This window comes from Ambystoma mexicanum, chromosome 6q, assembly GCF_040938575.1.
Source record: "Ambystoma mexicanum isolate Mex_15411 chromosome 6q, UKY_AmexF1_1, whole genome shotgun sequence".
NCBI classification, from domain to species: Eukaryota; Metazoa; Chordata; class Amphibia; order Caudata; family Ambystomatidae; genus Ambystoma; species Ambystoma mexicanum.
The window spans coordinates 544,030,403-544,053,736 of NC_090937.1; positions in this window are offsets into that span (position 1 = coordinate 544,030,403).

The following is a 23,334-nucleotide window of genomic DNA, read 5'->3' on the forward strand; positions in this document are numbered from 1 at the left end:
CACAGAGACGAAGAGCAGATAACCAGCACCTTCACGGGTTGACTAGCAAAGCGCAAAGAAGTTCTCATTAGAAATATGAAGTGGGTTATAAAGAATTCGAAACAGGGGTGTGTTTGTGAATGAATGACGTGTATATGTCGTGGCATTATGCGGTCTGCAGGGGGCCGTCCAGCGTGAGGGGGGATGCTTGGCAGGAGACACGGGGTCTGGAGGTAGACATGGGAACAACAACCCATGCTCTATAGACCACTTTGAAGTGTACATGGTCTTTGGCACCTCTTGGCCTTTATCGCTCCCTGACAGCTCCACTTGCCAGCACAAGTACCCCGGTGCCAACTGCCTTTGATAGGGCTGGGGGTGGATCGGGGCGGTGGTCGTGCAGACAAGACACAGGAAGACTCGTGAATGGAGACACACTTATGTGGATTGCAGGGGGCCGTCCAGCGTGAGGGGGGATGCTTGGCAGGAGACACGGGGTCTGGAGGTAGACATGGGAACAACAACCCATGCTCTATAGACCACTTTGAAGTGTACATGGTCTTTGGCACCTCTTGGCCTTTATCGCTCCCTGACAGCTCCACTTGCCAGCACAAGTACCCCGGTGCGAACTGCCTTTGATAGGGCGGGGAGTGGATCGGGGCGGTGGTCGTGCAGACAAGACACAGGAAGACTCGTGAATGGAGACACACTTATGTGGATTGCAGGGGGCCGTCCAGCGTGAGGGGGGATGCTTGGCAGGAGACACGGGGTCTGGAGGTAGACATGGGAACAACAACCCATGCTCTATAGACCACTTTGAAGTGTACATGGTCTTTGGCACCTCTTGGCCTTTATCGCTCCCTGACAGCTCCACTTGCCAGCACAAGTACCCCGGTGCGAACTGCCTTTGATAGGGCGGGGGGTGGATCGGGGCGGTGGTCGTGCAGACAAGACACAGGAAGACTCGTGAATGGAGACACACTTATGTGGATTGCAGGGGGCCGTCCAGCGTGAGGGGGGATGCTTGGCAGGAGACACGGGGTCTGGAGGTAGACATGGGAACAACAACCCATGCTCTATAGACCACTTTGAAGTGTACATGGTCTTTGGCACCTCTTGGCCTTTATCGCTCCCTGACAGCTCCACTTGCCAGCACAAGTACCCCGGTGCGAACTGCCTTTGATAGGGCGGGGGGTGGATCGGGGCGGTGGTCGTGCAGACAAGACCCGTTTGCCGCAGGGCCTCACCAAGGAGAGGCCATCTAACTGAATGTAAGAGGATGGCTGCAGGATCTACTACATGGAATGCAGGGGGGTGAGTTTATAAATACCTCACCCTCCCAGGAGAATATACACTAGATTCATTTAAAAAATCAAAACAACCATTGTTAAAATATATGTTGGGCTTTATTTTAGATTTTAATTAAACATAAATAATAAACATTACACATTGTAAAGTTGAGGTTGCAGCACATCGAGGGAAAATCCGCGGTATTGTCCACTGTCACTGGGGAAATGTTGTCTAATGGCAAGTACCGCACAGGCAGGTATTACTCTCCGAACGCGGTGTCCGAGCCTCCCGTGAAGCCACCAAGTGAAGCAACGATAGGCCACCAGCCTGTACCACCTGTGAAAAAAAAAGATGCAAACTGTATTAAACTGACCAAACTTTCTTATCAATGTCGATTCAGGTAACACATGTCATTTTTCTTAGAAAAAAAATTATATCTAGAAAATGCACTATATGGAACAAATTTACATGCGTTCGAATGATATGTAAATGTAATTTTATATGTGGGAGACGACCATGAAATAGTGGTGGCATCACTGACATCACAAACAGAGTATACTTACTCGTTACTCGGATTAACAGTGCCGCGAAGTTCGTGCATAAGCACCATCATCATCCTCAACACGGTCCGTGAGAGGCAGGCTTCCCTGAACTCTGGCAGCTCGGTGATGCATTGCGGACTTTGCTCGCCTTCCTGCAGACTTTGCTCGCTTTCCGAAATGTAGGCCAAGCACCCGGAATTTTCACGGCAGCAGCAGTTCTCCTCCTCAGTTGGCATTAGCTCGCACCGATTGCACGTGCACCAGGTGGAGACGCCGTCCATGCGACATGGTCCAGGCTCTTCATCCGTTGACTGGTCCTCCCAACTGTCGTCCGAATCCCCATCGTTTTCGCGTGCTTGACTTTCCAGTAGTTCTTCCTCGGTGTACTCGGGCTCGTACATATACGGCATTATTGTGGCCATTGTGCGGTAAAGATAGTAAAATAATTTACAGAGATGGTACAGGTGTTCACACGGGCTACAAGCGGCGAAGGTAGCTGACCAGAGCACTGAAACGAGTCACAGAATACTCAAAGTAACACAGAGAGAGGAATGGAATCGAAAATCTGCTGCTGTGTGTTGTGAAACGGTCTGTTTATACTTATTGGGGAAAGAGGCGTCCTGCCATTTCCATGGCAACACGTCAATAGCTGAGGCGCAGCGATTGTTGACACGAGACGTGCTTGAAATGGGCAGTACGCGTCTGCTGATGTCAGGCTCAGGGGCGGGGGATTTGATTTAGTGCCGCAAAGGCAGGTGAGCCAGGTCGATGCGGCGGAATGATAGGATTATCACAAAATGGAGGCTGATTTCGAGTGCGATAATGGGCGAAAAGTCGGGTAAGGTCCATAGGAAAGTTTCCTACGATCTACCGATTTATGCTTACAAACACATGGCCGACCCGTAGGGACAATAAAAAATAAGTCCCGGAACTATCCTTTAAGGTGATGGACTTGAAATCCATTGGGGTCTCCCCACACAGGTTCGAGTCCTGTCCTGCCGACTATCACAAAACAATAATTAACCATTAAAATATATATCACTCTGTAAGGGATAGACATTGCAACGCACAATGGAGATGCATTCAGAGTATACCCACTTACCCAATCTCCGGAGCAAAGCGACAAGGGAGATGCACTACTTTGCAGAAAACAAAGAAAGGGCAAGGGGGGGGGGTCTCTGACTGGAGTGGAACGGGTCAGGCTGGAAGGAAGCACTAGTATTCTAGTGTCACGCCTCGGGAAGCCAACAGCACGCGTTGAAGATGAGGGAGGCTGCGCAGCAATGCACTGCGCACACCAGCAGCCCCGGCTGGCACGTGCTGTGTATTTACTGGGGGTGGGGGAGGAGGGGAACGCGCACGAGCGAGTTGTTGTCAACAACTCTTGCTCGTGGACCTGCGTTGTTCTCCTCCCCTCCCCCTCCCCCTCCCCCAGTGTTGTGTGTGAATCATCAGACTGCCAGGGCCATGGATTCGATTCCTATGGCCCTCGCTGCGTGCAAACTTCAGACAGAGTATGAAGTTTGCACGCAGACAGTGCACACACTGGACACACAAACTGGGGGGGATAAAGGCCATTGTATCCCCCCCACTTAAAATAGTGGGGGGGATTTGTCCCCCCCCAGTTCCTACGCCCATGGTGGTGAGCTTGTAAAGGGTCTACAATGAAGTCACACAATGGGAATCACAAATTGCACTTAGGCAAGAAAATACAGTTATTTAATTATGGCCAAAGCACACTTTAGAAAAATAAATACAAGCAGGTAGACTTATCCCACAATACTATTAAACTAAGTACACATATACATTCACTGGGGTGGAAAGCATAATCCAAATAAAATACTCCTGCAATGGAATGGATAGACAAGTGATATACACAAAAAGTTCCACAAAGATGATCCCTAGCTAAAATTGTCCAGCACAAAGTTGCCTGGGGCCTTGTGCCCAATAGTTCAGGATACAGTTCCTCAGCATTTAAGATGCAGGAAAAAATGCAGGTAGGGTCTCTGGGGTCCAGTGAAGGGTTCTTAGAGTTAGGGTTTAATGTAGATGAATGCCCAAAATTATCCCCAACAGTCAGACGTCTTGCAAAGACAAGCATTGGCAAAGCCAATCGTGTTAGAAATTGGATTATTATAAGCCCATTGACTTATAATGGGAGCATAGGGGTAGGTTAAAAGTTCAATAACTTAGCCCCTTACTGTGATTCTTCCCCAGACTTGGTAGAACAAGGGAAGAGTGTCCTATGTTGCTTTTCCCGCCCAAATTCACAGCCCTCGAGTTCCAGTGGTTGCAGGTTCGAGCTTCACTCCGGTTGGTGTCTTTTGCTGGTACAAATACTCTTGGTTGAAAAATGCAAAAATAAATGATGCAGCACCCCTCTCAGGACTGGACTCGGGACTGGAAAGCAGATTTCAGATGGTGTACGCTGTGCACAGTGATGCAACAGGACTCGGTAGCCACGGTCAGACTTTCCAGTCCATCTCCATAGAGGAGAGCCTTGCAATGGCGGCTGAGGGTCCACAAAGTTTCAGGCCGAAACACGGTTCAGAGACAAAGTTAGCATGGTAGCCCAAACACGAAGCTGGTCAGCCACAGGAGGGTTCCAGGGCAGCTTGCGAAGGTGCTTTTTTGTGCTGGACATCAAGCAGATATCTGGATCGCATGGTTCCTCCACTCCAAGGTTCATAGCACCTTCGCAAGGCTACTAAAGATCACAAGCAAGACAGGGCTCCATCACGGCTGCAGCAGAAAATGGTTGTCAGGCCTCCTTCAGTCAGGTTTCAGGTTTCTTCGGAGGTCTCACTGCTGGACAGTATACTTGACTCCTTCAGGTTTCTCCAGGATTTCTGAAGAATGGGTGCAAGGGTCCTCTTCTTATCCTAAAAGCCAGGTAGGAGCTGAAACTCTGACTAGCCAGTAGCAGGACTAGCCCACACACATACCCCAGCGGTAGTCAGATGAGGACCACAGGCAGGAACATTCATGCATGCCACTCAGACACCCAGAAACCAGAATTTGGATTGGAGTCAGACTGACCCAGCCCACATCCTGCCTGCAAACACACATAGCCCCCCTTTAGCCTGCCAAAAGCTGCTGCTTTCCCGGGTACTGGAAGTCCTTATAAGGATCTTCCTGGCCTCTGAGGTCAGGAAGAAGGCTAAACAACAAGATGGAAAAAGAACACGTGAAAAATCTAGTGGCTCAGCCATGTTTGACGAGTAGCCACAGTAATTAGCCAAATGCGGTAAACGCGGTAAAGCTACAACGAATTTCCCCAAAAAGTGGGGAAAAGTCACTGCTGCCACCAGCCCATCTTTTAAGCACATCTAGAGGAACCAAAACTACTCTGAGTGTTAGTCTAAGGCAAAACAACATTGCACCCAATTGCTCTGCAGTGTAAGCTGCTTTGTGCAATGATAAAAAGTTACCATAAGTGATACAAAAAGTAACCACAAGTAACAACATAGTAACATGAATAAGGGAAACACTGTTTCCCAGTACTAATAGCCAGAAGGACACATCAGTTTCCCCATAACATGTGAGCAAAGGCCAGTGCAAAAAGTACAGGTCAGATTAAAAAATAAAAGCAACAAGTTTAGGAGTTCCATAAAGATGGAAGGAAAGGTGCAGTAAAGAAAATCTTCCAAAACACGCCCCGCCCCCAGACAAAGGGACAGGGGGAACTAATCCACACCTGGATCGGTCCTCTGTTCCAGTCGGTTATCCCTGTTGGACAGCCCATCAACATTTCTACATTTGGGATCTGGCCTATGCCCAATAGTTAGGTTCAAGGCCTGCAGACACATGAACCACCTGAGCCATTTTGGATTCTCTCCCTTAACATCTATCAACCACTTCAAGGTTTCAGGGGGAGCAAACACAGTGAAGTGGGTCCCATGCAGGTATGACCTCAACTTCATAAGGCACAATAAAATGGATAAACAACTCTTCTCCACCTGAGGTCAACTGAGTTCTCCACTCCTAAACTGGTAGCTGACTAGACATATATGGTGCTCCTCGCCTTTAACATTTAGCTTTGAACATCTTCCAACTATCCCAGTGACATATGCATCTGTCTGCACTAAGAAAGGTCTCTTCCAATCAGGTGCCCTTATTGCATGGGCATGACCTAGGGATTCTTTCAATCCAGTGAAGGCCTTTTCACACTCAGGAGTCCATAAGAACTCTTTAGGTCCCCTATGAGTAGTGAGAGCAGTCAGAGGGACAGCTATATTGCTATAGGCAGCCACTGTGTTTCTGTATTTCCCAGTGAGGCCCAGGAAAGTCCTCACTTGGGCTTGGGTAGTGGAGGTTGCCCAGTTATGTACCTGATGTACGTCACTGACAAGAGGTTGCATCTTGTCCCCACATACACCAACTGTATGCATGAGGAAGGCCAATGGCTCCTGTTCAGCTTGACACTTGGCTGCCTTCCTTAACAAGTTAGCCTGATGAAGGTCCTGACACCCAGTCTCTTGAGCCAGACCCAGTTCCTTCTAAGTGGGGGTTGAATCTGCCATGTCATCCAGACATGTATTGCTGAGATCCATTCTCCGACTCAGAACAGAGTCTAAGCTCAGTTGACAGGTGTCAGTTGCAGCCGCCAAACCAGAAGACCATACACTGAACTAAGTCTCTGAAAAGGATGCAACTGCTGTCTCCTCTTCAGCACAGACTGACAGGGGTATGTTGCCATACACTGTAGAGAGATCATAACAGCAACTGTACTTGGCAATACAGAGCGGATCCATTAGGGCGTTACTTCTTAGTGAAGAGTGTGCTTTGTCTTGGGGACAGAACGCAGAGCTGTAGTGTCCATACAGAATCTAAAACTGGCTTTACTTGTATATCCCTCCAGTTCCTCAGAGCTGAACTCTTGAGAACTAGAATGCTCATACACTCTTTGTTCCAACACAGAGTGGAACTCACACCAACTCTCAGAACTTTTTCTTGGTTCTGAGCCACCACAATACAGAATCTTGGTGGGTTCACTTGCTCCCAGAATACAGTCTGGTTTACACCATCCTGTTATAAAGGGTGTCAGTGACAACAAGAGGGGAGATTACCTCAGCGAATTCTCCAGCTCACCTTGCTGATGTGGGGTCTGGTGAGGAGACTCTAGGCCATCCTCACTGAAGCCATTAGAAGGCCTGCTTTGATACAGGACAGAGAGACACACAGATTTCTCTGGCTCCCACTCTATCACCATAAGCAGGGCTCCAATGTTATCTCTCAAGATAACATCCATCATACTATTCCCAGGAAACTGTATGGCAACCTGTCCAGGTTCACCAAAGCCTTGGGAATAGTTTACCTTGCCAAGCTGTGAACCATGGCAAGGCCCAGACCACTGACAGATAGTCAGGGATTTACAGAACAGGTTTGTTAGGAGAATCTCCCACCTCCTTCTCTTGGGCTCACTGAGAGCTCCAATCAAACTCCTGAGAGATCTGACAGATCTCTCTCTCAGACCATCCTGTGAATGACAGCTCAGTGACACTTGACAGGTCGCTTCACCATCCCTCCACTGGGTCTGACCACTACCGAGCACAGCAGAGGAGCTACCTCTGTAGCTGTAATTCAGTAGTGGGTCAATGACTGACTTGGCAGTCATTCCCTGTGGGCTGGCACAGGGCATAGGGGATTATGATCAGTAATCACCCTTTGCAACCTATTGCCTGAGGTCTTCAGAGTCAAAGGGCTAATGAAATTAGGCCATGTCTCAGGTAGCAAGGAGTTCACTCCTAAAAGTGAACTCTGGAGTAATTGAATTATTGTCTCACTCCTGTGAACCTGGTGACAGAAAGTGAGACTCCTAAAATTGGTTTTCCCTTGGGACCCCCATCATGGGCCAGCAGGAATGTGTGTCAGACCACACAGGTTATATCACCAACTGTAGAAGGAAGGACCTCACAACCTGAGCAAACTCAGACCTCTCAAGGTTTGCTCTGGTGGGCTCTGTGGGTGTGCTTTGCAGTCACCCACCTTCCTGTTGAACTCTTTGCTTCGCTGGAGGAGAATCCTCTCATTGGAAGCAGGCCTTTCTCCATAGGCCTAACCATGATGGTTTCCTTTTCTGTTGGCCCATACTTATTGGTCTCCTAGGACTCTCCTCTACCTGTATACTAGGCAGCTGAGGAGGCCCATATAATGCAAGGCTTTCTGGGGGTCCCTCTTCCAAACTAGGAATGGGGACACTTACAACTACCTCAACATCAGTTTTAGGTAAGGCAGGGGGAATATTTTCCTTCCCTCTGCCTTTGTTTCTGACTCCACTCGCCATGGGTTTCCCCTTAGGCCTAGGCTTTCTATTAGGCTTGGCTAAGACAGCTTGATTATGAGACCTAGTGTTTGAAAGGTCTGGTGAGGGCCTATCAGTACCTAGGTCTTGAAGACTGAACTCACCCAGACCTCTTCTAGGAGCCACTCTCCTTACATTGACAGATGCCCTGACCATTTCTCTATTCACAGCTTGAATGACAGGTGCTACCGGAACATTAAGAGAAGGCCTACCAGCCAACTGAGTATACCCCACAGGAACTCTGGCAAGACCCTGTGGGTTTACCATGAAGGAAGCTACATCAGTATGACTGGGCCCTGTGTTCCTAACAGTAGAGAAAGTTACACCTACTACCTGAACACTCTCCTCAATATAATGATCACTATGTAATAGGACTGGGATGGGAGCCAATGTTCCAGCATTGCTAGTTTCCTAGGAATCTAAACACATTTCAGACTCTTCCTTGAGGGAATGCAGTCTAACGGGAAGGACACCCCTGCCATCTCTTCTTTCTCATACTGAGAGAAGGCCAGACTGGCAGAGTGGACCCCCAAGGTCTTACTCTTACATTTGGGGTCCACCTTCCTGTGGTCACTTGCTCCACAGGTATAACAAGTCACACTGGCACTTGACACATAGGGGGACATAGTGTAACCACTCACCTGCTTGGGAGGGTTAATCCCACTACCCTGACCTGGTTCTGATTACTACCCCTTTTAAACCTTTTGTGGGCCTTCTTGGACATAGTTTTATCAGTATCCCCACTCTCCTTCTCTTTCTGCTTCTTTCCCTCCTCCTGCTTACCTGAAGCAGGCTTGTCCTTATGGGACACTCTATGTGACACCCATAAGTCAGCAGCATTGGCTAGCCTCTTTGTATTTAACTCCTTTGAGTCAACCACATGGTGCTTAAGCTCTGGGGAACAAGAGGCAAAAATATGTTCAAGCATGACCAAATTGATCATACCCTCAAAGGTGGTTACCTGATAGCCTTCTATCCAGCCACACAAGTTCTTCAAAGAATCAGCAACAAAACTTACATAGGTCATACCTTCTTTCTTTTTGTATTCTCTAAACCTCCTCAAGTATTGGGCAGGAGTCTTCCTAAACTTGAGGATCAGAGATTGCTTCAGTTTTACAAAGTCTAATCTATCAGCCTTTGACATTTCCATAATGGCACCACAGCCAGAATCGGGCAGTCTGCTGATCAACCATGCAACCCTGTCAGCATCACTCCCTCCTTATACTTCACGTGCATATTCAAAAGTTACAAATCAGAAAATTATATAATTCTTCTGAGCCTTCTCCTTCCTCATCCTCAACACCCGTCACTGTAGTGCCAGCAATTACATTACTGGTGCTGGGTCTAGCCCCAACACCACTATCGGGACCATTTGTTAAATTAGGTACAACTTTGTTTCTTTCAAAATCCAGAATGTTTACAATTAGCTCAGCTTTTGTGCCAGAGACTGTCAAGCTCCTCTCAACACACAACGTTCTCAATTGCTCCGCTTTTGAGGCACTCAAAATTGTGAAACTGATAGTTTCCATGATATTCAGTATAGTAAGGGACTTCTATCTACAAGTCAATAAAACATTATAGTGTCTTGTGTAAGTATAATCTGGACAGACCACCAGTACACTGTGGTACCCAATACAGATCATTTTCACAAAACACCCAGGTGTTATGTAGAGAGGGTCATCCCACCGCTTTACACCAATGTGTCAGGACTGATTTTCTATACTCTAGCCTGGTGGACATATGTATAGAAGGCCAACCTATATTGTGACAGGGACAAATCTGTGAAGCTGTAGCCAAACCCGTTTAGGTAGCAGTGACAGGCAGTCTATTATAAGTTCTACTGAGGTGGTGAGCTTGTAAAGAGTCCACAATGAGGTCACACAATTGGAATCACAAATTGCACTTAAACAGGAAGTATAAAAATACATGTATTTAATTATGGCCAAAACACACTGTAGAAAAATGAATACAAGCAGGTAGACCTATCACACAATACTATCAAAAACTAAAAACATTTATACATTCACTGGGGTGTAAAGCATAATAGAAATCAAATACTCCTGAAAAGGAATGGATAGACAAGTTATATACACAAAAAGGTCCACTGAGATGATTCCTAGCTAAAATTGTCCAGCCCTAAATTGCTTGGGGCCTTGTGCCCAATAGTTCAGGATACAGTTCCACAGAACTTAGGATGCAAGAACAAAATGCAGATGGGGTCCAGTAAAGGGTTCTTACAGTTAGGGTTCAATATAGACTAACGCCCAGAATTATCTCCAGCAATCAGAAGTCTTGCAAAGGCTAGCATTCGCAAAGCGAATAGTGTTAGAAATTGGATTATTATAAGCCCATTGACTTATAATGGGAGTATAGGGTTATGTTAAAATCTCGATAACTTAATAACTTATCTCCCTTACTCCAAATCTTACCCAGACTTGGTAGAACAAAGGTGCCCTATGTTGCTTTTCCTGCCACAATCCATGCTCCTCGTTTTCTAGGGGTTGCAGGTTCGAGCTTCACTCTGGTTGGTGTCTTTTGCTGGTGCAAGGACTCTCGGTCGAAGAATTCAAATACAAACAATGCAACACCCCTCTTAGGACTGGACTTGGGTCAAATAAGCAGGTTTTGTGTCGTGCAGACCACACAGAGGGATACAACAGGACTCAGTATCTGTGGTCAGAATTTCCCGTCTATCGCAGTCGCCTTTGAGCTAGGATGCCGACATATTGCAGGAGAGAGCCTTGCAGTTGCAGCTGAGAGTCCACCAGGTTTCAGCTTTGAAGATAGCATGGTAGCCCAGGAATGAAGCGGGTCAGCCACAGGATGGTTCCAGGGCACTTCTGAAGGTGGTTATTGTACTGGGCACTGAGCAGATGGCGGGAATGGATGTTCCCTCCACTCCCAGGGCCATAGCACCTTTGCAGGGCTACTAAAGATCATGAGGCAGACAGGGCTCCACCAGGGCTGCCGCAGAATTTAGTTGCCAGGCCTCCTTCAGTCAAGTTTCAGGTTTCTTCACAGGTCTCACAACTGGACACGATTCTTTGCTCCTTCAGGTTTCTCTGAAGAATGGTTGCAAGGGTCCCCTTCTTAGCCTAAAAGCCAGATAGGAGCCGAAACTTCCACTAGCCAATAGCAGGACTAGCCAACACACGCGCCCTAGCAGTGTTCCAATCAGGAACACTGGCGGGAACATTCATGCATACCAATCAGACACACAGAAACCATAATGTGGATTGGAGTCAGACTGACCCAGACCACATCTTGCCTGCAAACACACATCGGGTCGCTACTTTTGCTTCCCCTCTCCTTTATTTTGTGTTGTCCCGTGAATCTCTGGTCCCGGAGTCTTTTCGCCGCACCCTGATGCTTGCGAGCTTCGGCGCGTAATAAATAAATAAATAAATAAATAAATAAAACATAGCCCTCCAATAGCCCGCCAAAAGCTGCTGCTGCTTTCCTCGGCACTGGGAGTTTTATAAGGATCTTTCTGGCCCCTGAGGCTAAACAACAAGATGGAAAAAGAACAGGCGAAAAATCTCGTGGCACGGCTATGTTTGACCAGTAACCACAGTAAGTAGCCAAACATGGTAAATACGGTAAAGCTAAAACAGAATTCCCCAAAAAAAAGTGTTGGAAAGTCATTGCTGCCGCCATCACATCTTACATCTAGAGTAACCAAAAATCCTCTGAGTGTTAGTCTAGGGCGAAAGAAAAATGCACCCCATTGCACTGCAGTGTAAGCTGCTTTGTGCAATGATAAAATGTTACCACAAGTGATACAAAAGTAACCACACATAGTAACATAGGAACACGACTAAGGGTAACACTGTTTCCCAGTACTGATAGCCTGAAGGACATATCAGTGTCCCCATAAAATGTGAGCAAAGGCCAGTGCATTGAAGCTTAAGTACAGGTCAGATTCAAAAATACAAGCAAAGCGTTTAAGGGTCCATAAAGATGGAAGGAAAGGTGCAGTAAAGAGAATCTTTCCTAATAGTCGGGGAACCAGGAGGTCCAGGTGAGAGGACACGAGAACATGATCAGACCAGGAGAGAAGAGTAATGAGAAGGTTGGAGGTGGGGAAGTCTGAAGAGATGAGAGCATCCAAGGTGTGTCCAGCAGAGTGCATCGGACCGAAGGGAAGAATAGAGAGGGAAGAAATCACATATGTTGCGGAAGAGCCCAAAGGCTGCATCAGGAGAGTCGAGGTGAATATTGAAGTCTCCAAGGAGGAGAAGCTTGGAGGAGGAGGGGGAGTCAAGAAGAGAAGAGGTGAGATCATCCCATTCAGAGAGAAAGTGGGAGACCTGGCCAGCAGGCCTATTGATGATGGCCAGAGTAAGAGAGAGGCCAGGAAAGGCACATAGCCTGCAGGCAAGGCATTTTAAAGAAGAGTAGGCCTGAGTGGGAATTATAGTAGCAAGTACCAACTCAGGCATGATCAGGACCCTCTGTCCCCGGGATGGTTAGGCCTGTGTTTGATAGGATCTTGTAACCGTTAGGGAGGAGACTGTCAAAGCATGTGACAGAGTTGACCATCAACCATGTCTCGGTGAGAACGAGGACATCTAGATCGAGGTCCTAAAGGAAGTGGTAGATGTCAGAGGAGTGTTTGATGGCAGAGCGAGAGTTGAGGGTAGCTAGGTGGAGCAGATGGGCTCTTTTGAAAGTCTTCTGTGGAGGGGTAAAGGAGTATAGTACACCTGTCAGAGGTGGTAGAGGGGCCAGTGAGATGACAGAAGGAAGAGTGTCAAGAGAGGAGAGGAAGTTGATGAGAGATGGGAGATGGCTATCAAGAAGGAGGAGAGCCCTGGGCCATCACAGTGCCATTTAGGTAGACATGAATGAAGACCCTAGAGGACACAAAGGATACCAAGAGTACCTCCCAGCATGTGTCACTGTTAATGTGAGAGGAAGAGAAAGGGGAGAGCACAGAGACCATATGGGGAATCCAAAGTTTAGAAGAAGGAACGACAAAGAGAATGTCAGCGGAAATCAGCCTGGAAGAAGCAGTGAAATAGATGTCAGCGAAGGGCATGCCTCGGTTGAAGACCAGGAGATCCTTCTTAAGCATTTTCCCTCCAGACTTTGACAGAGGAATAGGATAGGTGATAGAATAGCAATTAGAGAAGATAATTGAGATGGATAGCACCATTAAGGGAGAATGGGAAGAGAGGGAAGGGGGAGAAAGGGAGAGAGGGTGGAAATGCAGAACACAAACCAACTAAGCCCACAGCAATGCAACGATCAAGCCAAGTGCGAATGGAAGGCCTAAATTCCAACATACAGCAAAGAGCACAACAGCTACAGGTGAGTTATAAGGACAGGAGAAACTAGAAAGAGGGATAAGAGGGGGCAATATCTAAACACAGGCAGCAATTGCAAAGAAACAAGCAGATTTGACATTCCAGAAACGGTGGGAAAAGCATAACAAATAAACACACAAAAGCAGATTTGACTTTCTAGGAAGAAGGGGGAAAAAGCAAAATACTAAGTACAGTAGAAATTACAACATAAGCACAGAATCAAATTTGCTGGCATCATTAGCATGGAACAGATTAAGATAAGGAAGGTGAACAACGAATGTACAGTGCAGGCAGGAGAACCCATGACACAATGAGGGTAGAGAAGCCAGTAACACAGTGTGGAGGAAGTCAAAAAAACAATGCAGGCCGGTTTGTAAGGTCTGTAGATGATGCAGATAGCAGCAGGAAGCCACTAAAAGGTTATTGCTGGCCAGTAATAGAGAACTCAGTGACCAAAGGTCGGGAAACAATGGTGCTGAAAAGAGTTGTAGCACCAGGCGTACACCGATTGGGAGCTCAGGAGTGAGGGACAATATATCTGAATTCATCGACCATCAGACCATGGAAGGGCACCTAGAAACAGCTCCACAATGGCTAGTGGCTTGAGGGCTGGATGATGGTTGCCCAGATGCAGATTGTTCCCTTATTGGTGCAATACACAGTGTCTTCAAGTGCTGTGAGGCAATCAACTAATGCACCTCACCCCACCTGGACCGTGCAGGTAGGATTCAGAGTGGCCTCACAACAACCAGGGGCAATCTCACAGGTTAAAACCATGCCACACAGACCCATGAGCCAGGGATGTAGGGCCGTCCAGACTTTGTCCACCACCACAACCAGGGAACAAGCAAGTTCTAAGCTGCTCCCCAGGCAGCAGAGCGCACCATGGCCACAAAACCCAATAGGGCCTCAGGGCAGCCCACTAGTACAGGCATACTTGCCGTTCCCCAACCAGCAAGACCTACCACAGTGATCCAACCACAGCATGTGTGCCGGCCGCAGGGCCCGCCACCAGTGTGTATATTATCGGAGGCAAAGGGGGTTGTCTATTCCGAGCACTTTAGTGCCATCAATACAGGGCCACTGGGATGCAGCAGCTCCACCAGCCCACCATATCAGATACTGCCAGAGGGAGCGAGGTTCCAGAGGGCCAATGATCACCCAGGTCCATCTTGTGGCTGCCTTCTGCCTCAATCATCCATGGCTGCAGTGATGTCTGCAGGCACAACGTCTACTTTGGTATGTGGGGATGTGCGCTACGCAGTGAGTGCCTGGTCCCCTCTCCTGGAGCCAGATGCGGATGCACTTATAGCACTTGTTAATCGTGGGGCATTGTGGTGCTCTGTATAGCTGGGGTGGGCCCGGCCAAACCGCCTCAACATTTGCAGCATTCTGCTGCTGGGACTCTTTGCCATCAAGGGCTGTGATTCTGGCCGCACTCACTCCGCCAACCTCAACCAACATCTTTGCTGGCTCGCTGAGGGGCCCAGTGGGGCTGTGACCACCCCACATCCGGCATCATATGGAGCACCTCTCCACCTGTGTCCCCTTGACTCTTCACCCCCAGCGCTGTCAGCCTGTGCTGCTTTGCCACCCCCTCCACCTCTTAGACTGCAGCCACCATCTTCAAAGAAGATGCATTGAGTTCAGGGTTGTGTTACCTGGTCTGACCCTGTGTTTTTTTTTCCATCTTAGGCATGTTACAAGGTAAGACGGTTGCTGCTATGCAGGACACAGGGCTGTGGAACACCTGCATGCCACACCTCCACCGTCTACTGTGGTTTCGGCACCAGCATAAAAGTACATTGCTACATGACTGAGGACAGCTGGAGCCGACTCTCAAGGGAAAAAGTTGCCATGTGAGATGGACATCTTTCTTGGACTAAACTTGCACTTTTCTCAGTCTGTATGGCATTTAATATGGAGATGTGTTTATGAGCTGTATCGATGGCAGATAATCAAGCAGCCACTCCACCTGTATATTAGGGTGAGACATGCCTAGGGTGGGCAGAGCAGTCCTCCCAGGCAGTTGTTCCTGTTTCCATTATTTGTTGTGCCTTTCTTCTTCTGGTCTCCTGTGTGTTGTTGGGTGTCTGAGTGCACAATTATTGGTGGTGGGCATATCAAATTGCTAACAGCTTTCATTGAATGTGTTGTGTGCTTTTGTGCACACAGCAGGGATACTGTTGTTCCACTTGCTATGACTGTGTCAGTGGTTTGTGCAATTGAATTGATGGCTATGGACACACACAGTTTGCCTCTCCCAGACACACATTCTCAGGGTGTTGGTATGGGCAAGGTGGATTAGCGCTGATTCATCATTAAAGGGAAATAGGGATGTGGCTTCACTGTGTGTGCTCTACGGGGGCTGCTAATCAGTTGAAGTAGGTTTGAATGACCTGATTGTGTACAATCTGTCCCTGTGTCCTTTGACCTGCCAAGGGGATGGGTAGTGCCTGTGATTGAAGGCCATGCTACTTCTGCAGCTCTACTGGTATGTCACACTGTGTACCAACATTGTGCAGGACAAAAGATGCCTTGATGATCTGGCATACTTCTGGTGGGGCATATAGCAGTACGCTACCAGAGTGTCCAAGGGAGCTAAAGCGTGACTTAAGCACCCCGAATTTGCACTCCACTTTGGTCCTAGTGGCTAAGTGTGCTGTGGTATACTGTACCTCACCTGGGTGGTAGGATTCCTGAATGGTGTGAGCAGGATGTGTGAGAGCGGATAGGCACAGTCCCCTGCAAAGGTGGAAATAGTTATTTTTAGCATTGATTTTCATGGGCTGTTACTCTGTGTGTCATGTGACTGCGTGCACATGTGATGATAGTTGATACTCACTAATGAGGCCGCTGTTGCCATAGGTTCCAGATGCCAAGGCCTGTTATAGTGGAGAACGGCAGTAAATTAAGCAATCATCTAGGCTTCCTGGGAAATTGGCATTTACATGCATGATAACTCCCTGCACATCACAGATTACCTATGCAATGATTGCATTCCAATGCTTCCGTTTGCGGTACTTGTGCTCTTTCTCTTTGGGGTCTGTAGCGCAACACGTGTACAAGCAATGGCTCTGACTACCTGTTAAAACAATGGCATAGGTATACTGGAATTAGTCCATAGCCATAACCTTTAGGGCCGTCAGCAGCTTCTTCAGGGTGTGAGTCCATGGGAGCAGATGGTCGGTGATGCAAGGTCTTCCTCCCACTCCTTGATCAAGTCAAATAAGACATGGGGGGAATCTGTACCTTGCATACATCCCTTTGGCTTGCATCCCAAATAGCATTGTGAATGGATTGGAAATCATGTTCCTCACCTACCTCTTCCTCCATGAGCAAGAATGATCGCTGCCACTACTGCCAGATTCATCCTAGAAGTCTTATTTTGTAATGGTGTACATTGCACACTTTTGTACGTGGCATTTGCGCTTTGTATGTTGCATCACGTATCATGCGGTGGTGAGATTGCAAGGTTTATGTGTGTCTTTTCACTCCCGGAAGTTGCGGTTAGGAATCCATAAATTGGGTTATGTTTGCGCTTGCATGGGCATGTACGTTTTTCACCTGGTGCATCCCGGTGTCCAGTCATTTGGTCGACTACAAACTGGTCGACTGCAATTTGGTCGACGTCATTTGGTCGAAAATCAAATGGTCGAATTTTTTTTTTTTTATTTATATATGTGTTTTGTGGGTTTTCGTGTTGAAAAAAAAAAAAGAAAGAAAAAAAGGGGGTTGGTGGGGGACCCCCCCCCCAAAAAAAAAAAGGGGTAAAAATAAAAAAAATAAAAATTCGACCATTTGGTTTTCGACCAAATTGATTCGACCAGTTGTCCAGTCGACCAATTGTTTTCGACCAAATGACTGGCAACCGTGCATCCCTCAACACGTGCCCTATTTCTTTGCTCTGGCCCGTATAACACTTTGCGCTGTATGTCGCACACAGTGCTCAGCACCATGCAAAGCAGGTAAGGACCTGCACTAAATAAGTGAAACCTCGCACACAGTTCAATACATGACTCAGCAACATGTGCTTTGCGTGGCGCAAAATGCACTTTTTCCCTTTGAAAAACTTGCTCTTAATCGGGCCCTCTGTTGGGGTGTAGGTTAGGAACAGATGTCTGCCTAAAATAGGGCTGACATATTGTGCTCTAAGAACCCGATTCCTTGCACCTGAACCAGATTCTCCCAATTCTTTTTTAACTAGCTCTTCGGTATTTTTAAGTGTTTAATTATAGAAATGCGCATTTGAAACTAAACTGAACGCAGGACGCTTGAGGTGCAACTCTTCCGTGGCACATTTGCGAACAGTTTGACTGTAATTATCACTACCTGTGTGGATTTTGTGTCAAACACTCATGCAATTTATGAACACGTAGATGCTATTTCATACATATTATGTGTGATGTAGTTCTCCTTGAAAAGAATAATTGCAAGGAAAACGTCACGTCAAAAACGTAAACAGTAAACTATGCAACCTAAAAAAAAAGAACAACGTTTAAAAAAAGTGTTAATGAATACGTCTTTGGAAGCTGCTATCTTCACATATATGTATGGAAGCAGGAGAGCTGTGATTTGCCCACTCCGTTGTTTTAAAATGCACAAAAGAACAAGAACAATCAACAAAGGTCACAATCTATTCAATCTGGCAAGATGTTTGATGAAAACGGTACTAACCACATCTATCGTGTACTGTATGCTACATTTGCAAACTAAAGACTGCTATTTAATGCAACTGTCAGATTTAGACCGGAGCATAGAAAAAGTGTGTCTCGAATGTTATCTCCAAACGATACTGCCATACCAACGGGCTTTCTTTATCACACATGCCCAGCTTATACCACATGCAGGCACCTAATCCCCTCTGCCCTTTGATACAAGCAGATGTCATAAAGGTTACATCTTTAGCTGGTGGCAGACAAAAAGCATGTTCCTGTGCTGAAGGGAATCGGAGAGAAGTGAACATCCCTTGCCGGCAGCTGCAATTTCTCCAGCTAGGAGGCACAAAGGAGCTTAAGAAGAATTGATGATGGAAACTTTTTGTCACCAGCAGAAAAAAAAAAAAACATTTGAGACAGGCTAGCTCTAGGCTCTCTCTGGGAAAAAAAAAAGCGCATGCCGGGCGATGCCAGGGGTACTTAGCACAGCTGCTCGTGGCTCGGTGCCTAATTGAATGTTGTTTGTCTGACGTTTGTCCAGTGGACTGTTGCCAGTGGCAGCATGCAGCCGATGCGCCATGTAACACGCGTTAACTCCTCACCTGCAAAATGCGTAATTACATCACACAATTCTGATGAGATGCGAACATGTTTTTAGATGCCAACAGGCACCGGCACACAGTGCAGAAGAAGATGCTTCCGGTTGTGCTGCGGATTCGCGTCTTTGAAAAAAAAAATGGTGTTAGTAAGGGAAGAGATTGACTTCGGGGCCCGCGTTCTCCCTAATGGTATTCAGTCATTAGAAGGCACGCCATCAATTTCCAATTGGCAGGGACTATAGACACACTGCCATCCCAATGGTATGTGCGCGTGCAGATTTTCATTATATTTCCTCTGTCTTCAGGTGACACAATGTGATCGATGCCATGGCGCTGTCCGCATAGTCAAGGTTTATGCTTCAAAGGAAGCTGGCATGCCTAAGCCTGCCTGTTTAGTTATCAATAATGAACAGCCTGAAGGCTGCAGTTTAAAAGCCATTTGTTTGCACGTTTTAAAGATGCATCATATTTATGTTAACACACGTTCATAATGAGACATTAATAGCTTTTTAATCTTTAGAAATACATGTTGTACTCATTTGAAAAACTCTGACAACTTTGATAAATATGCAAAGCTGTCTCCGTTCATGTTAATTAAAATGGGACATTACAGGGGCCTACATAGTGGAATGATGCCGCTGGTTCCAGGAGGTTTCCCAAACAAACATGGATTCCATAAATCATGTCGAGGCGTTGGTGTGTTTTGTATATAATATGTACCTGAGGCTTTGCTAGTGGGGGACTGAGGGGGCTATAGCCCCGGGTATTTTTGGTTCTAACCCCGGATAGACGCTCAGGGGCTACAACCAAAAGGCTTGCTAGCCCCGCATACCACAATCCCCACATTAGCGCTGCCCAGATCTTTTCCAGACCTAGCAGCACCCCTGATATGTACTAGGAGTGTGCAGTGGGCCTATTATTGACTTACGGGAGTTTGCTTTCTAAATCTAAAGTTGCCTATGGTTTGTTCTTGGCCTTCCCTTTGCTGTCTTTTGAGCCTTGCCCATTAACTTGGCTGCAGTGTGCTGATGGGTAGGACTTTGACTGCAATACTATTCTATACTAGGCTGATCTCATTCAGATGACTTGCAGCCGATCAGGTGGTTCAGCAATGCCTGGCGTCAGTTATGTACTGACAAAAGAACGTCGTTTTCCAGGGGAGACATTGTTTCATTTGCTGTGAAATCGTCTGGACATGAACGGAACCTCAGAGTGTTAGTCAATAATTATCTTGCCATTAAGCTTCACTTTAGCAATGTAGTCAGAACCTGTTACTTCAATAGTGGACAGGAATTCTGCACCGTTTCTCCATTTCACACATTTATCTACTTCGGTGAAGCAGTGTTAGCTCTGCACAGACTTGCCTGCAGATTCTGCCGAGTCTAACATGTGTCAGTAAGAATGCTGCTTCAACTTGCACCTCCCAAACACTCATCTGACTTAAGATGGTGTAGCTGGCTTCTAGTGATGTCATTGGATTGTAGTTAAAACTATGACCATTGTTCACAGGTTCTAGCGTTAACAGGCCCGAACGTCTTGCTCGTCACTTCATTAAGGATGTCCCCACTCACACAGTGACACATCTTTATGTATATCTTTTTAAGTCAGATTGCCTATTCGGATCAAGGCCTTGGAATAGCTAAAGATGGTCAAGAAATATATCAATAGGGTTTGCAGTGTAGATAACCAGAGGGAGCATGTTTGAGTGAACAGAAGTACGAATTTAGACTTGTTAGCCCGTAGCTATAGTTTATTTAGTATTTATTTATTTATTTAGTGTTTGCTTGATAGGTGCTTATACAATAAGACAATACTGTTTCACAGCACCCACAGGGCAAGGGAGGGATCAAGGGTAGGATGCACATTGCAATACATAAAAACACAATATTTAAGAGCAGAGCGGTTGGGGGAGGAGGAAAAAGAGGATGAACATACTATGCCTTGTGAGTATTCAGAACATGCAAGTGCAGCAAGGAAGAGGGCAGAGGGGTACGTTTTGGGGAGTATGAGCTCATCGGTGAGCCACAGATAAAGTGCTTGGGGTGTTGAGTGCAACAAGGCCTGGAGCCACGAGGGGTGTAAGTGCATGTGCAGAGGATAGACAGAAGCTGTGTTAATTCTCTGGGGATGTCAGGGCCCGAGCATACATAAGGGCCCAGAAGACCAATTGCAGCAACTGTGGGATTAGCAGGGGAGAGAAGAAGGGAAGGTGGAGGTAAACAGGAGAGTCTTAAGGATCTTCTGGAATTTAAGAACATCCTGATCAAGGCGCAGAGGGAGGGGGAGGCTGTTCCATAGGAAGGAGCCAGGAGAGGAAAGCAAGTGACCACCTGCCCTTTGCTTAGTAAAACACTTTACACACAGAGAGTTGAAGCCAGAGGAGCGTAGTTGTCTAGATGATGAACCCGGACAACGGGTCCTTTAAGATGAGGTAACATTATCTGAGATGGGTGGAGATGCAGATCTTACTCAAACATCAATAATCAGACCGACTCAAGAAGTTGACAAAAAAAGTCAAAGCTGTTTTTAATAACACGTCTTTAAAACAGGGAGTACAACAAACATCAACGGATGCCACACAGACCTATCCCTCACTCGAGAGATACACACATTTATAGTAAAAACTCATCATCATTGATGTCACACTATGTGGCAAATAATAAAAAACCTACGGGGGTTTGTGGTTGGTGAACGGGGAACATCTACATATACTTTTTATGGCCTACACAACGTGATTTGATCTCTAAGTTCAGGTAGGCCACAAAGCTCATTCCAAGTGCAAGTCATCTTCGGTGTCATGAAAATATATGACATACTATTGGCTTCTCAAACTATAGGGCTCCTTAATACGTGGTCCTCTATAATTGGTTGGCACACTTGTACCATTCTAGAATATTCCACTCGCTATCAGCACGCAACTGGGACTTCAGGTGCTGGGGAGTTTGGCCTGGTCATGCCTTCCCACCCAATTAGCCTAACATCCATCATCACTCCTGCAGTCTGCCATTCAATTAATACCTTTGAACTTGGCCTTGCAGAGGATCACTGTGCCTGAGAATAAAAGGGAGTGAAGCATGATCTTATCTTCTGGTCTCGGTGTAGCTCGCCCCAAAGTTTATTCACATCCAACCATTCGACTGGAGACCACATTTTCAAGCTCTTTGTTGTATTTTAACATCATTAAATGAAGAAATCTTGGCAAACTCAATGGTTTTCATTACACCTCAAACAGGAGCTAAGCTTGCTTCTCACATTTTTATATCTTCTTGAGTACATGGCAAGGCTCTCGGTGGCCCGATTCTTGGCACTGGGCCAGGCAAGCCTTTCTCGGATCTTCCTTCGCCATCAGCTATTATTCTGCCGCGCCGCACTTCCAACCCTTTCATTCACGGGTCCAAGTTTTCAAAAGTGCTTTGTGGAACATCCAGGTTCTATATATTACTATGTATACACATTGGTCTATCACATCAATCTATTCACTACATAGACAGCCTTATGATTATTTTGTCTACTTGCGTTACTACATTTGTACAATTGTAAAATGATTTTGCATTTTCTCCGGTGCTTCTCTGCATGTGCAATCTTCATTTTGCTCCCAAAATGTTGCAGACTTCATTACTTCAATATCAGATTCTATAAGGTCTACATTCTTACTTTAATTGTATCTCTTCTGTGTGTGTCACCGCTGCTTCATGTGACATCACCAGTTCTTTCTTCCATCAATTTTCACACTTCTTCCGGAACTTCCTTCAGAAGGTCATCATTTCTTCATGGATATATATAGGGTTTTCTCAATGGATACCTTGCTTCAAGGATTTTTTTGCAGCATTGGCATTCACACTGGTATTTCACATGTCGCAATCTCTGGTTTTCAACATATAGGCAAAATAGGGCGGAACTTCCGTTAAAGGTACTTGGCTCCTCCTCTACAATGAGGTTGAAGATAGTGTGGTCCCCGGTCTCAGACCACCTTGTGGAAGATGCAGTGGGATTTGAATTTAAACTGTGCAGCAACTGGGAGCCAGTGGAGACTTTTTAGTGCTGAGAGATGTGGTCCTTGGATTTAATGCCAAGGGTAAGTCTTGCTGCCCTATTCTGGTTTAGATGGAGGGGTCGCAGAGTGGAAGATGGTAGATTCAGGAGGAGGCTATTGCAATAGTCAAGCCTTGAGAGAACCAGGGGTTGGGTCAGATTGAGCCGCTGGGGGAAAGTGAGAAAAGGGAGAATTGTTTTGAGAAGGAAGAACTGAAAGTAGTACTTCTTGGCAATGACCTGAGTGTGAGGGAGAAATGAGAGATGACTAAGGTTTCTGGCTTCAGAAGATGGCACAGAGGGAGAGCCCAAAGAGGAAGGTTATAGTGAAGGGAAGTAGGAGGGAGCAGTGGTCCTGATGGGAAAGATCTCAGTTTTACAGTCATTGAGGCAGTTGGTGAAACCATAGCTATAGAAAGACTATTTATTTAATTGTTCAAGTGGTATGAAACATAAATACAAATGTACAAAAACAAGTCTCATGTTGTGGCAAGCTTTGCCAAGGATTACGTTCCGCTATCTCTGGGAAGGGTGGATACAAGAAATTTGCTGGGAGTGGAGGTCAGAGATCTGGCAGTAAAAATGTTAAAGCAGGCTGGCACACAATTCATAAGGAGTTTC